This window comes from Spermophilus citellus, assembly GCF_964194105.1.
Source record: "Spermophilus citellus genome assembly, contig: SCAFFOLD_102, whole genome shotgun sequence".
NCBI lineage: Eukaryota > Metazoa > Chordata > Mammalia > Rodentia > Sciuridae > Spermophilus > Spermophilus citellus.
The window spans coordinates 819,480-835,308 of NW_027672732.1; the positions used below are offsets into that span (position 1 = coordinate 819,480).

Below are 15,829 nucleotides of genomic sequence, written 5' to 3' on the forward strand. Positions count from 1 at the left end.
ATGGGGGCACAGATTCAGAAAAAATAAAATGCTGACATCGTTAGAACACTTCCTCCTCCTCAACTCTTGCCAAGGTGACCAGCCTCCAGGGAATTGTTCCTTCCTGCAGGGAGTTGAAGAAGTTGTTAATTAATGCCTCCATTTCTTTCTGGATCATTCCAACATTGGCCTATCTTTTGGCCACTTGTTACCTAGGCATATTTGGAGATAGTTGACCATGAGTACAAAGGAATTCTAAAAAGTATAAAAGGAGAAAAACATGCCCACTTCTTTGGACACCCTTCCCTGGCACCTCTTCTCTCTGGAGAAGCCTATCTCTGTTCTATCCTTTAAATAAAACTTGCTTTGTACACTCTCTTCAGCATTTTCAGGTGTTCAACTTTCAACATCTGGAGAAATGAAACTTCTCCCTAATTGATTCTAATCATGTGAATTAAAATAATTTTGGGGTTTTGTTCTTCCATGGTACTGAAACCTTACTGAATTCTGAGTTTCTAATAAAATTGTCTTGGTCTATGAAATATTACATCAGTGTTATGTGTTGGGAGTTGGCTGAGACTTCCTCTTTTTCCTACTTACAACATTCTTTAATTCTGGTTTGTAGAAACCAAGATCCACCTACTAGGTGTTTCTGCTCTGAAAATCTTAACAAAACTGGGTGCTATATAAATATATATAGACATACATATAGGTAGATAGATAGATGATAGATAGCTAGGGCATTTAGACACTTGCATTTTTGTTTCTGGATTTCTCAACTTTTGTCATTACCAAGATATGCAAGTTCATGTTGGTGTCTCTGACCATGATATAATGCACCAAACTCAGTCTATACTTTCTTTCTTCACTGTCCCTTTGCTGTCCAATAGCACAAAGCCCAGTTCCCACTACCCACCATATACACATTTGTTTTATTATAAGTAATGTTTATGAATTCTTTATCAATACTTATATAACAAACTTGCTTACCTAGTAGAGTACATGCTTGGTATACATTACCTCAGATGTTATCTATATTTGTGTAATTTCCTGTCCAAAGAGCATTTGTCAAAATTATTCAGACCACTTTCTTTTTAAAGGTTTTTATCTCACTTACTCAAATTAGAGTTCATTATTTGCAACACAAGTTTCACAGTTTTGAAAAATGGCAGTCATTCATTTATATGTCATTTTATTCTGATACAGAAATATTCTTCAGAATAAAAGTGATCTCAGGATTTTTGTGTGTGTGGTTGTTGTTGGTTGTTCTTTTTGTTTCTGAATTTTTGTTTGTTTGTTTGTTTTTTAAGACAGACTCTTGCTCTGATGTTCAGTCTGATCTCATTCTTGTGGGCTTATGCTTCCCTGCCTCAGCTTCCTGAGCAGCTGGGATTGCAGGCACAGGATGGCCAGCCACATCTATGGTTTTCAAAGGGCTAAACTGTTGTCCAATTCTGAATATAGGTAGCCTTAGTTTACTCCACGTGGTCTCCTTCTCAGGAATGTCATATTAATTGAATAAATAAGTACACTTTTCATCCAATTCTAATGGGATCCCCTTTTACACAGAAAATCCAATTAAGCTTCTCAACAAATCTTTACCATAATTGATCTTATGACTATGAGCAAAAGAAAATTTTAAAAGTTCAATGCAGTTAAGCTTCCTATTTCCTGTTGCTCTATCTTACGTTACCATGAGCCTAAAAGAGATCAGCACATCAGATGCTGAACACCCATTTACTAGTTTTTCACAAGATTTTTGAGCGATCTATCATTGTGATGATATATAATAATTTGTGAAAGTTTTCAAATGGGAAGTGTGTTTGAAAATGCAGAGTATGATAAGAGTATTATCAGATAAATAAATTATTATAACAAAGTCTTTGTCCTAGGGCCAGGAGCTTCACAGACATATTTACATTTAAAAGAGTAAAAAAGATTTTACTAATTGGGCTCCATGGTAATGGTTGGCAAGTGTAGGGAAAAAGGAATAAAAGAAGCTCTTTCTTTCTCAGGTACTGATTCTTTCAAAACAAAACAAAACAAAAATTGTTTTTTTTTTTGAGGTGTTAATTGGCCCAGAAGAGTGAAAAAATTCTGTTGTGATCGAAACTTATATATATTTTGAACCTCTGAATACCTCTCCTTATCCACTGGGTATAAAGTTCTAAAACATCCTGAAAATGGCCTTTACACAGATTCATTGAGTAGAGCAAAAAGTTTTTCTTCTGAACCTGACTGCAGCCAAATAAATCTGTTTCCTGATACTCTTCTGATGTCTGATTTTTTCTCATTCTACTACACTGGCTTCTTTTACTTAGAAAAATGCATTTAAGTTTTATTTGGTAGTTGAGCTAATTAATAGGCTACTCTTTTCTTGTTGAATGGAAATTTCTTCGAAGCACATATGCTTCTCCATTAATTTGCTAAAGAATTTCTATATTCCTTTCCATTTAAATTGTTGTTGAAACATCTGCTGTCAAAATTTGAATATGTAAAATTGGTTTACCCCATGCTTTGAATATAACCCTTATCACTCTGCCACTGTGGTTTTAAAGAAAAAAAAGACATTCTCTCTCTCTCTCTCTCTCTCTCTCTCTCTCTCTCTCTCTCTCTCTCTCTCTCTCCTGTTTTGTAACTTGAGGGCTAGGACAGACAGCTTTGAGAACACATTCACTAGAGTAACCAAGTAATTCATATTTCAAAGATGGCACCAGAAGATCTAAGGAATAGCCATCTTCCATATTAACAAGTTAATCACAATTTCTTTACAGAGAGTAACTGACAGGCAGTCTCTAAATAGCTTATTTTGAAAAAAATCCTTTGTTCTTCCAGGAATAAATGGGGCCTCATGCTTATAATTCCAGTGGCTCTAAAAGATGAGGCAAGAGGATTGTGAATTCAAAGCCAGCCTCAGCAAAAGCAAGGTGCTAAGGAATTCAGTGAGACTCTGTTTCTTAATAAAAAATTAAAATAAAACTGTAAATGTGGTTCAGTGATAGAGTGCCTCTGAGTTCAATCCCCACTACACACACAAACACACAAACACACACACACACACACACACACACACAGAAATCCTATTTTCCTCTGATGAGAAGAATCATAGCCTCTGGAACTGGAGTCCCCTGTGTTTCTTCTTTACTAGCAAAGCAATAATATACCTGCTTTGCCTTTTTCTCAAAACCATTTCCTCCTTATTAAATTGGCATCAGGGATAAGGATCAAGGTGTGATAGCATATACATCATTTCTGTAGGCATCAGTTTACAAATAATGTGGATAAAACGTGGAAGTGTGATCATTGGATCATATGGAAAATTTATTAAAGATAAAATACACAATGCTTCTTTCCCAGAAGGCTGTATTGGCATCCAAAAAATAATCAAAGAGACTTCCTGTACTCTGTAACTAATTAGTCTTATATTGTTGGGTTTTGTGTGAGTGTGTTCCATTTATTAGTGGCTAGAGGAATCTACTAGTAATTTTAATTTTATTTCCCTTTTGACAGGTGCTGTTTAGCATCTTTCCAGATGTTTTCATGCTCTTTATAGAGTTTATTTTGTGAAAGATCTTTTCATGTCTTCTTTTCTATACTAGTCACTCACTGGAACTCCTGTGTCATAGCATCCCACCATTTCAACTAATTGGACATGTTTATTAATTGAGGAATTATTATTGTTTATTTTGATTATTTCATTATTTAGAAGATAAACATGTACAACCTTTCTACAAGATACCTGAACCAGTTATCAATTTTCAGTTGTTTGTTTATTAGGTCATAATTTTTAACCTGAAATTACCACACAAAAGAAATACTATTATGAGGCAGTAGAATACAAGATATATATGATATTACAACATATCCCACAGTACATCTTTTGATATATTCAGTGACATAAAATACTGACATCTATTTAGAAATGCAACTTTATTATTTTTCTTTTCCTTATTAAAATAATTCTACAATTCCATAATTTTCATGGCATGAGTTACTAAGACCAGACATTTTTTGTGTATTTCTCGAACATGTAAATTTTACATTTTGATCTCTTGTGAAACATATCACTCAGAAAATAAAGAAACTTCTGCTACTTAAGGAAAAATACCCTTGAACGAGTGAGCAGCATAGCCTGATGCTTAACTGAATCCATATTAAGAGCTCCTCCTCCTTCTTTGGATAAATTGCAATGTGGCAAACATCTGTAAACTCAGTTATTTGGGAGATTGAGGCAGGAGAATAAAAAGTTTGAGCCGATTCTCTAACAACCTAGCAAGAGTCTAAGCAACTTACTGAGACCCTGTTTTGAATAAAAAAAAATAAACAAATAAATAAATAATTGGGGGGTGGCTTAATGGTTAATCTCCACTGGGTGTAATTCATGGGTAAAAAAAAAGAAAGAAAAGAAGAGAAAAGATATGGACCCAATCCATTAAAATGTTTTAAAATTGTCAGAAAGTACACAAATTATATGTTGACATCTTTAGAATCATGACAGATAAAATTTGTTTTATTTTAGAGAAATCTTTCACAGCTGTTTACGAAGTTACTGGAAACTATTTAATTTATATTTTATATATGCATTTTATGGGGTACATTATGATATTCAGTATATATATATATATATATATATATATATATATATATATATATATTAGTCAGAATATAGAAATAAATATTTTCATTTCTTTACAAGTTAATTATTTTTATTTATTGTAAATTTATTTATTTATTTATTCATTTGCTTATTTATTTATTTATTAATGATGCTGGGGTTACAACTCAGTTGTACTTAGCCACTGAGCCACTTTTGTTATTTTACTTACAGACAGGATTGCTGAGGCTGGTTTTGAACTCAAAATCTTCCTGCCTGAATCTGTGAAGTCAATGGGATTACAGGCATGTGCCACCTTCCAGGTATAAATTTTATTTTGAAACACATTTTAGGTTAATTTCAACAATAGTTACCCAACTGTGCCATGGAAATTCCAGAAGTGATTTCTCCATTTTGGTCTTTGGGCTCCCCAATGAACTATTTCAATCTGTCCATATCTTCTCTTCCCATTATCTTCTTATTACTATTCCATTCTGTTCTACTATATTTACTGATTGCTTTCTACAAATGAACGAGGACATTTGTTGTTTGTCATTCTGCACTGGGCATATTACACTTATCGAAAAAAAGGTAATGGTGTACTTCTTGATTTGATAAAGTGCACAAAACATAAAATTAACCATTTTGATCCTTTCTTTTTTATTCTTTTAATACCAACATCATTTTTTTACACACACACACATATATATATATATATATATATATATATATATGTAAATTTTTTTTATCCATTTCTCTAATGAAGGGCATTTAGGATGGTTCAACAGTTTAAGTATTGTGATATATATCTATATCTATATCATCTATATCTATCTATATCTATCTATCTATCTATATATATATATAAAACAGTAAAATTTTGAAATATCATACATATATAAGTTGCCAACCATTAGAGTTTTGGTCCTATAGATTTGGTTTAACCTTTTGATGCTTTCTAAGAGTGCATATAAGAGACACTAAGCACATTAGTACTATTGTGAAAACATTCACCATCCATTCCATTGATTTTTCTTCTTCTCAAAATATCACTGATATCTTCTCTCATCTCCTGGAAACTGCCATTCTATTTTCTTTCTGTATGAGTTTCTACTCTCAATTCCACCTTCAACATTAAAGTTTTACAACATTAGATAATTCATGACTGGTAAGTCACTTGCAATAATTTTTGAAAGGTTTGTGAATTACTCCTGAAGCATTTTTTGTTGTTTTTCCAATCTGAATAATATTCCATGGTATGCCCATGCCATGTTTTTCTTATAATTTCATGTGTTTTCGGACATTGAGGTTTTTCCATCAGGGGTTATTTTTAAAAAATCTCCTATGAGAACTGGTGTACATTTTGAAAACTTGAATTAATATTTTTGAATTTAATTAAACTTTTTCCTTAAATACATGACAGCAGAATGGAATACAATTCTTATTACACATATAGAGCACAATTTTTTATATCTCTGTATGTATATAAAGTATGTTCACACCAATTCATTCTTCATACATGTACTTTGGATAATGATGTCAATCACATTCCATAATCATTTTTAACCACTTACCTCCTTTTTTATCCTCACACCCCTCTGCCCTATATAGAGTTTGTCTATTTCTCCAGTACTCCCGTCAACACCCAACACTGAGACAGTCACCTTATATCAGAAATATCTGACATTTGCTTTTTTAGGATTGGATAACTTCAATTAGCATTATCTTCTCCAATTCCATCCATTTACCTGCAAATGCCATGATTTTATTCTCTTTTATTTCTGAGTAATATTCCATTATATATATACCACATTTTTTATCAGTTTCTCTACTGAAGGGCATCTAGGTTGTTTCCACAGTTTAAGTATTGTGTATTGTGCTGCTATAAATATTGATGTGGCAGTGTTTTGTAATATGCTCTTTTCATGTCTTTTGGTTATAAACCAAAAAGAGATGGATAGCTGTTTCAAGTGATGGTTCCATTCTCAGTTTTCTACGAATCACCACATTGCTTCCCGTACCAGCTGCACCAACTTTCAGTCCAACCAGCAATGTATGAGTGTACCTTTTTCCCTACATCCTCACCAAACTTATTGTTGTTTGTCTTCATAATAGCTGCCATTATGACTAGAATGAAATGATATCTTTGAGTAGTTTTGTTTTTTATTTATCTAATTGATTGAGATAATGAACATTTTTTCATATATTTGATGCTTGATTTTATATCCTTTTCTGAGAAGTGTCTGTTCAGGTCCTTGGTTATTTAGGGTCTTTTTCAGTGCTTACCTTTTCGAGTTATTTATATACTTGAGAGATTAATGCTTTATCTGATGTGTTAGGGTTAAAAATTTGCTTCCAAGAAATAGTTTCTTTTTTTAAGAGAGAGAGAGAGAGAGAGAGAGAGAGAGAGAGAGAGAGAGAGAGAAAGAGAGAAAATTTTTAATATTTATTTTTAGTTATCAGCAGACACAACATCTTTGTTTGTATGTGGTGCTGAGGATCAAACCCGGACAACACGCATACCAGGTGAGTGCGCGACCACTTGAACCACATCCCCAGCCCAAGAATTAGTTTCTGTATTTACCACACAGATTGTTTTTTTTTTTTTTTTTTGCTGAGAAGAAACTTTTTAGTTTGAATATTTCCATTTATTGATTCCTGATTTTAATTCTTGTGCCACAGGAATCTTATTAATGAAGTTGGAGCCTAATCCCACATGATGAAGATTAGGGCTTACGTTTTCTTCTATTAGATGCAGAGACTTTGGTTTAATTCCTATGTTCTTGATCTATATTGAGTTAAGTTTTGTGCATGGTAAGAAATAGGTGTTTAATTTTATTTTCTTGCATATAGATTTTCAATTTTCCCGGTACAATTTGTTGAAGAGGCTATCTTTTCTCCAGTCCATGTTTTTTGTCACCTTTGTATAATATAAGATAAATGTAGTTTTGTGGGTAAGTCTCTGTGTCCTATATTCAGTACCACTGGTCTACTAGTCTGTTTTGGTGCCAATACCAGGCTGTTTTTTTTTTTTTTTTTTTTTACTATTTCTCTGTTTTATAGTTTAAGGACTCATATAGTAATGCCACCTGGTTTACTCTTCCTGGTAAAGATTGCTTTAGATATTATGGGTCCCTTATTTTTCCAGATAAGTTTCATGATTGCTTTTTCTATTTATATTAGAAATGCCATTGGGATTTTTATCATAATTGCATAAAATTTGTATAGTGCTTTTTGTAGTGTGGTCATTTTGATAATATTAATTCTGCCTATCCAAGGACAATGCAGATTATTCTATCTTCTAAGGTCTTCTTTAATTTCTTTCTTTAGGGTTTTGTCATCTTTATTTTATAGATCTTTTACCTCTTTCATTATGTTGATTCCCAACTACTTCTTTTTTGTGACTCTTGTGAATGGGGTAGTTTTCCTCATTTCCCTCTCTAAAGATTTGTCACTGATATACAGAAATGCCTTTGACTTATGGGTGTTGATTTTCTATCCTGTTACTTTGCTAAATTCACTTAGTAGGTCTAGAATTTGTTCTGGTGGAGCTTCCTGGTTATTTTAGGTATAGAATTGTATCATCAGCAAAGAGTGCTAATTTAAGTTCTTCTTTCCCCATAAGTATCACTTTAATTTCTTTAGTCTTTCTAATTGCTCTGGCCAGTGTTTCAAGAACTATGTTAAATAGAAGTGATGAAAGAGAGCATTCCTGTCTTGTTCCATTTTTTAGAGTGAATGCCTTCAATTTTTTTCCATTTAGAATGATGTTGACCTGGGGCTTATCTTTGATAGCATTTATCATGTTTAGATATATTCCTGTTATTATTAGTTTTTCTAGTGTCTGGAACATAAAGGGGTGCTGTATTTTGTCAAATGCTTTTTCTGCATCTATTAAGATGATCATATAATTCTTATATTTAAGTCTTGATGTGATAAATTACATTTATTGATTTCCTTATGTTGAACCAACCTTGCATTTTTGGATGAATCCCACTTGATAATGGTGCACAATCTTTTTTGATATTTTTTGTATTTGATTTTCCAGAATTTTATTGAGAATTTTTGCATCTATGTTCATTATAAATATTAGTCTAAGATTTTCTTTTTTATTTTTGGTGTGTCTTTGCCTGGTTTTGGAATCAGGGTGATATTGGCCTCATAGCATAAGTTTGGAAATGCTCTCTTTTATTTTATTTCCTGAAATAAATTGAATAGTATTGGTAGTAGTTCCTGTAAAGGTCTTGGCAAACTCAGCTGTGTATTCATCTGGCTCAGGGCTTTTCTTGGTTGGTAGGCTTCTGATAGCATCTTCTATTTCATTGCTTTATAGTAGTTTGTTTAAATTCTGTATATCTTCCTGATTAAATCTGGGTAAATTGTATGAGCTAAGCAATTTGTCAATGCCTTCAATATCTTCTATTTAATTGGATTATAAGGTTTTAAAATACTTTGTAATTATCTTTTGTATTTCTCTACTGTCTGTTTTAACATTACCGTTTTTATCACAAATGCTGGTAATTTGAGTTTTGTCTGTCCTTCTCTTCTTTAGCGTAGCTAAGGGTCTGTCAATTTTATTTATTTTTCTAAAGAACCAACTTTTGTTATCAATTTTTTCAATGTTTTTTTTTGTTTTGATTTCATTGGTTTCAGCTATAATTTTAATTATTTCTTGCTTTCTACTGATTTTCCTGTTGATTTGTTCTTCTTTTTTCTAGAGCTTGGAGATGCAATGCAGGAAAATTTATTTGATGACTTTTTCTTTTTCTTAAAGAATGAACTCCATGCAATGAACTTTCCTCTTAGTACTGCTTTCATAGTGTCCCAGATATTTTGATATGTTGTGTCTATTTTCTCATTTACCTCTAAGAATTTTTTTAAATCTCCTATTGATATCTTCTACAACCAATTGTTCATTAAGTAGCATATTGTTTAGTACCCAGATGTTGGATTAATTTTTATTTTTTATTTAGTCATTGATTTCCAATTTCATTCCATTATGATCTGATAAAGTGCATGATAGTATCTCTACTTTTTTGTATTTGGTAAGAGTTGCTTTGTGGCATACTATATGGTTTATTTTAGAGAAGGACTCATGTGCTGCTGAGAAGAAAGCATATTCACTTGAAGCATGTTGAAATATTCTATATATGTCAGTTAAGTCTAAGTTGTTGATTGTATTATTTTCAGTTCTGTAGTTGTTTTAATCTACTTTTTATGGAATATCTATACATTGGTGAGAGAGGTGTGTTAAAATCATTCAATTATTTGTAGCATATCAGTAAAAGAACAAGTGTTGGCTCAAGTGAAGTGACAATAAATATTGAAATATTTATTTGGGGAACAAGCAACCAAGTTAGATAGAGGGAAGTAAAACTATCTCAGTTTGCAGGTAATATGATCCCTTATTAAAAGATGCCAAATAATGTAGGTCAAAAATATCACTGCCACAGCCAATATGATGAATTCAGCAAAATTAGAGATTACAATATAAATAGTGAAAAGATCATTTGATTTATATAACAGTAATGAAGAATTTACTGTAAAAGTTTAAAAATATTTATACTTGCATGAAAAATAAAATTCATAGAAAAAATAACCCAAAACAAAAAAGCTTATACATAAAAATATAAAATATTCCTCTAAATAATAGTTCAAAATATATAAGAAGATATTCCATTTTCACAGATGATGTAGTTAGTTTGACAAGAGGGAAATGCTGAACAAAATAACACCTCTAAAATTAACTCTGTAAAAATCCCAACTACATTTTTTTAAATTGTGCAGAAATATGAGAGTTGGTCATCAAATTCAGACTAAACAGAAAAGGGACACAAATTGCAAAAATAAAATATATTTGAAATAAATATAACTCAGACTTTGTAAGTTCAAAATTACTGTAAATTTATACAAATCATAACAATGTGGTACTGGCATAAGGACACACACAAATTGATTAATGATAAAAGTAAATAACCCAGATTTAAACCCATGTGTCTGTTGCCTATAAATATTATATAAGAATACATGATGGTTAGAGGACAGTCATATCACTGATGGTGCTTGGACAAATGGATATACAGATGCAAAAAAAACCCATTTTGTTGGAGGACTGTGAATGTGATTAGTGGTAGTGCCTTTCCTTGCATGTGTGAGGCACTGGGTTCAATTCTAAACATCACATATAAATAAATGAATAAGGATATATCAATGATAATACTGCAATCAAAACTTAAATGTTAACTTTGAGTTGTGCAGAGGGAAATAAGGGGAATAGAGGTGAATAAAGGAATGGAAAAGATGGTGTAATGAGACTGACATTATTACTCTATACTTAGGAATGATTACACAACTTGTGAGACCCTACACTATTGACAGACAGAGGAAAAAGAAATTTTTGTACAATATGTCAAAATTCATCCTCCTGTCCTGTATAACTACTTAGGACAAATAAAAAATTAATGTTTTAACTATACATAAAAATGAGTGTTGTTTAAAAGACATCTAAAGTTTTTACACCATGTGCCCTTGGATAAGCTAGAATCTCCACTAAATATAGAACTTTGCTTCCAGCTCTAGGATGGGATGTGTCATTCCATGCACCATTGCATTGAAAAATGAAGATAGATTCCCATATAATTCAAGTCTGATTTCAGAGAATGAGGTGTGTAATAAAATGGAGGACAATTAGAGTAACCACAGTTATTTATGAAAGAAATAAACCCCACAATGAAGAAAAGAGTGGCTCATTCAGGAAAGTCATCTGTAACCTACCTTAAAGTCCAGGGGAATTTATTGCATTAGTCTAGGGATTTCTTCCTCTCTTTTTTAATCTTTTTCTTTCTGACAATCCTCACTAACTTTTGCCTTAACTTCTTTCTTTTGTTTGAAGCATGAGATGTCTGAGTTCACTCTATAAATTTTCTTTTTTTCCAATGAGATTGTTTTGATACCTGGGATTGAATACAAGGACTTTTTACCCATGAGGCATTTTTTTGTATTTTCTTTAGAGAGAGGACCTCATGAGATTACTAGGGCCTCATTAAGTTCATGAAGCTGGCTTTTTACTTGTAATTTTTCTGCCAAGTCCTCCCAAGTCACTGTGATATTGGCTCCACTTAGGTATTGATAAATCAAATTTCACTGAAAGATAAATACACTGATATATGAATGTGATTACTGTGAGATGTTTTCACAGACAGACCTGAAAATATGTCTTTTCAGTTTATTTTATTCATATATAACCCTTGAAGTTTTTAATACTTTATTATTTTATGCCAGGATTTACCCATTATGGATCCACATTAGTGGGCTAAAATCAGTTTCCTATAATTGGTTGCCTCCAAAATGCAAGTCTTCTTCTTTGGAAAACAATAGCTAGACATAAAAAAGTTTTCCTTCAGAGAGGGCTTATTTACTATTGTCTGAGAATGGAAGAAATGGTTTTCTTTATCTTTGAGGACATTCTCTCTAACTATGGCAATACAGGTATTGTCAGACTTGAGATGCAACACCAAGATTACCAGTCTACTGAGAGATAAGCCAAAGCTGTCTGTCTCATATAATCTCATTTTGGAAGCCCCAGCTCCAAATCTCAGTGAAAGTGGAGAGAGAGGAGTCTCTTAGGTAGGTCCTAGAAAGGCACTTTGAAGTCTGACTTTACTCTCTCAAAACCAGCAAATAGGTATGCTTTGAATTGTTATTTACCTGAATTTTTAAAATAAATTTTTAGTTGTAGTTGGAAACAATATCTGTATTTTATTAATTTGTATGTGGTGCTGAGGATTAAACCCACCTTCTCACACATGCTAGGCAAGCACTGCCACTTAACAACAACTTCAGTCCTTACGTGAAATTTTATAAAATTATTTTTATCTTATAGTATCAGAATAATTTATAATATTAAAAGTATATTGTGCATGGATTTTTTTTCAGTATAAATATGCACAAGGCATAAGAATTTAGGCACAAGAAATAAGAATTTAAAAGACTGTCAGTTCTAGCTTTAAATTACTTTGTAGTACTTAACATATTTCAACACTTCTTATAGCAATTCATAAACTCAGGGACACACATACTAAAAATCCTAGCTAACATAATATTAGCAGTAGTAGTCATTTCAAATAAAATATGTAGTTTGTGTTTACAAAAACTAATAATATTGTGTTCATTGAAATGTTTACAGTTTTATTACATGTAATGACAAATTATGTTTTTCACTACCACATAGATATTATACTAAATTTGAACAATCTCAATGCCTTTTGAGATTATCAGAGAAAAAAAGGAAAGGAAATTTAATCAAAATTGAGAAAAAGATCAGAAAAATAGAAGAAGTATATTGAAGGGAAGGAATAAGAGAAAGGAAAAGGGAATAACACTTGAATGAATCTGCCCAAATTTTATGTGTGAATATACCACAATGAATCAAAACATCAAGTGTATTCACCACACAATAATTTTCAAATAAAATTACTAAATATTTGTTGGAACAAGTGCATAGAGTATGCATACATGGAATACATTAAGGATGTCTGAGTGTTAGGCCATTCCACTCATGCAAGGTGTGTGAGTGGCAGATGGCTTACCCCATAGACACAGCCCAGGGCGTGAGGCCATGTGTTGCAGACCCTACACTTCCTTTATGACCTGCTTCTCAGTTGGTCTCTGCAAGGTCAGTTAGCCAGAAATTTTATTGGTGACTGCCTATTATCTGCTTAGCTTCTGCCCGAATCTATATACATGGTAACTGTGCACTAAAATCAGACCTGCTTCAAGCTTAGTTCCCGGAGTACATGATTAATGACTCTGTAGCCACACTCTCCTTTATCCTGTTCCATGAACATCCTCACTGGACAAGAGAGCCCATGCAGCTGGCAGATGAGCAGGGACCTGAGGTAAGACTATAAGACAGGGTATGGTTTCTCACAGAGCCGTTAGGAAGGGGAAAAGGGGATCATACAAAGTTCTACCAAAGACCCACAGCTACAAGTGTTGTGTACTCTCATAGATACAAAAGGTTTATCCCTGAATAAGAGAGAAGTCCAAATGTTCTGGGATTTAATAATAAACACTTACCTGTGCATCAATGCTGCTGATGTTTTTGATCCTATGATATAGGACAAGATAATGGTTAATGCAAGCTGTAGTGAGACAGGGGTATACTTTACCAATACATATTTTCTGTATTGTGATCTTAGAGTTTTAGATAATACTACCTATAGCCATAGACTCCCCCTTGGCAAAGAACAGTACATTAAAGACATGGGGAGATGGAGGGAAGAGGGAAGTGCTGTGGAATAATATTTGCTAAATTATATTGTTATACTGTGTGCATGTAAGAATATATAACAACATATTCCACCATTATATACAACTATATGAACCAAGCAAGAACAACAAAAAATTAGAAAAACGACCCTATTGCAATAAGAGAGTTATTATCTGGTTTGCTCAGTTTTATAGATGAGAAAACCAAAGACAAGAGGGGGGGAGTGGATTCTTGGGCACTCTGGGTACCTATTGACAGGTTCAAAATAAATATATAGAAACTGCATTTTGACAGAGAGATTAATAAAACATTATATGAGCCAGGCATGGTGGTTTTTGCCTGTAATTCAGATGCTTGAGAGGTTTAGACAGGAGAATGGCAAGTTCAAATCCAGTCTCAGCAAAAGTGAAGTGCTAAGCAACTCAATGAGACTCTCTCTCTAAACAAAATTCAAAACAGGGATGGGGATCTGGCTAAGTGGTCCAGTGCTCCTGAATTCAATCTTCTATACTAAAAAATAAAAATAAAAATAAAAAGATTATCTGAGTCCTACGTTCCCTATGATGAAGCAGTATCTTCAATGTGGGCTTGGTCCTCATGTTCATGTTGTGAAACATGCAGATTATGTGACATGTGATTTGAGTACTCCCAGTTCTTTCTCCTATTAAGAAGGGACAAACATATCTCTGAGTCATACTATTGTCTTCAGTGATATGCAGTGATTAGCTGGCATATTGCAAAGTTAGCTAGTATGGTGATTAGTATGAATGCTTTAATTACTATCACTTGTACATTTCAAAAGTGGAGAAGAGTATAATAATCAGGACATTTGTACTAGACATGGATTGTCTGGGATCTGATTCTGTCTCTGCCATTTAGTAGCTTTAAAACCTTGAGTGAATTATTTTACAAGCCTGGACCTCAAATGTTTTGTTCATAAAATGATGATCATAATTCTACCACTAAATAAGGATAATGTGAGGAAAATGAGAATTAAATTATTTACTCACTAAAATCAATGTCTGGCATATAAATAGTCAATAAGTATTAGCTGCTATGATAAATGTAAAAGAAGTCCAAAAATAACATAATAATAATAATAAATAATAATAATAATAATAATAATAATAAATTAACATAGAATGTAAAACATATTTTACTGTGTTTGTTTTCTGTATGTACTCCTGCCTTTTTTTTTCTTTTTAACATTCTATGTAATAGGATGTCAAGCTGCATGGTTCACAGCATGAAGACCAAGGCCACATTGAAGATACTGCTTCATCATGGGGAACCTAGAATTCAGATAATGCTTTTTTTTTTTTTACAGGAGATTGAACTCAGGAGCCCTAAATCACTGAGCCATATCCACATCTGCCATATCCCCATCTGTGTTTTGTATTTTGTTTAGAGACATGGTCTCACTGAGTTGCTCAGCACCTCACTTTTGCTGAGACTGGCTTTGAACTTGCCATCCTCTTTTCTCAGCCTCTTGTAGAGCTGGATTACTATAACTAGAAATTACTCACATCTACAGGCCTGGGTAAATCCAAAAATCTGACAATACCAACAGTTTTGTGTAAGTGGAGGTTCACTAGGAACTCTCATTGATTGCTAGCAGGATAACAAAATTGTACAGCCACTTTGGAAGAGTTGGGCATTTTCTTACAAAGCTAAACACAGTCTTAACCACAATTGTCACAACCACATTTGTGATATTTATCTAATGGAGTTTAGATCTAATGCCTACATGAAAACCTGCAAGCACATTTTTATAAGGTCTTAACTTGTGGATACAGCTAGGTGGTACTGCACTTCCCTAGTGTGCATGAGTTTCTGAGTTTCATTCCATGTTTACACAAAAATAAAAATATTCATACTTTCTTCATTCATAGTTGTCCAGAACAGGAAGCAAACAAGATATCTTTCAGTAAGCACTTACATGTTTTTAATTAAAAAGTGTTATTTCCATCAAATGGTGTGTTGTT

The 15,829-nt window shown here is 32.8% G+C and overlaps 1 pseudogene across 1 annotated transcript in view; it reads right to left on the reverse strand.

Annotated features, from left to right (window-relative positions):
* The window catches only part of LOC308640683 (ephrin type-A receptor 5-like), a 107,246-nt pseudogene that overhangs the window by 81,558 nt on the left and 9,859 nt on the right, over positions 1 to 15,829 (reverse strand). Inside the window, exons 2-3 of the transcript in view lie at positions 13,652 to 13,682; positions 13,342 to 13,476 (exon numbers count right to left, since the gene is read on the reverse strand). The product of the transcript in view is annotated as an ephrin type-A receptor 5-like (transcript). The remainder of the gene's footprint in view (positions 1 to 13,341; positions 13,477 to 13,651; positions 13,683 to 15,829) is intronic.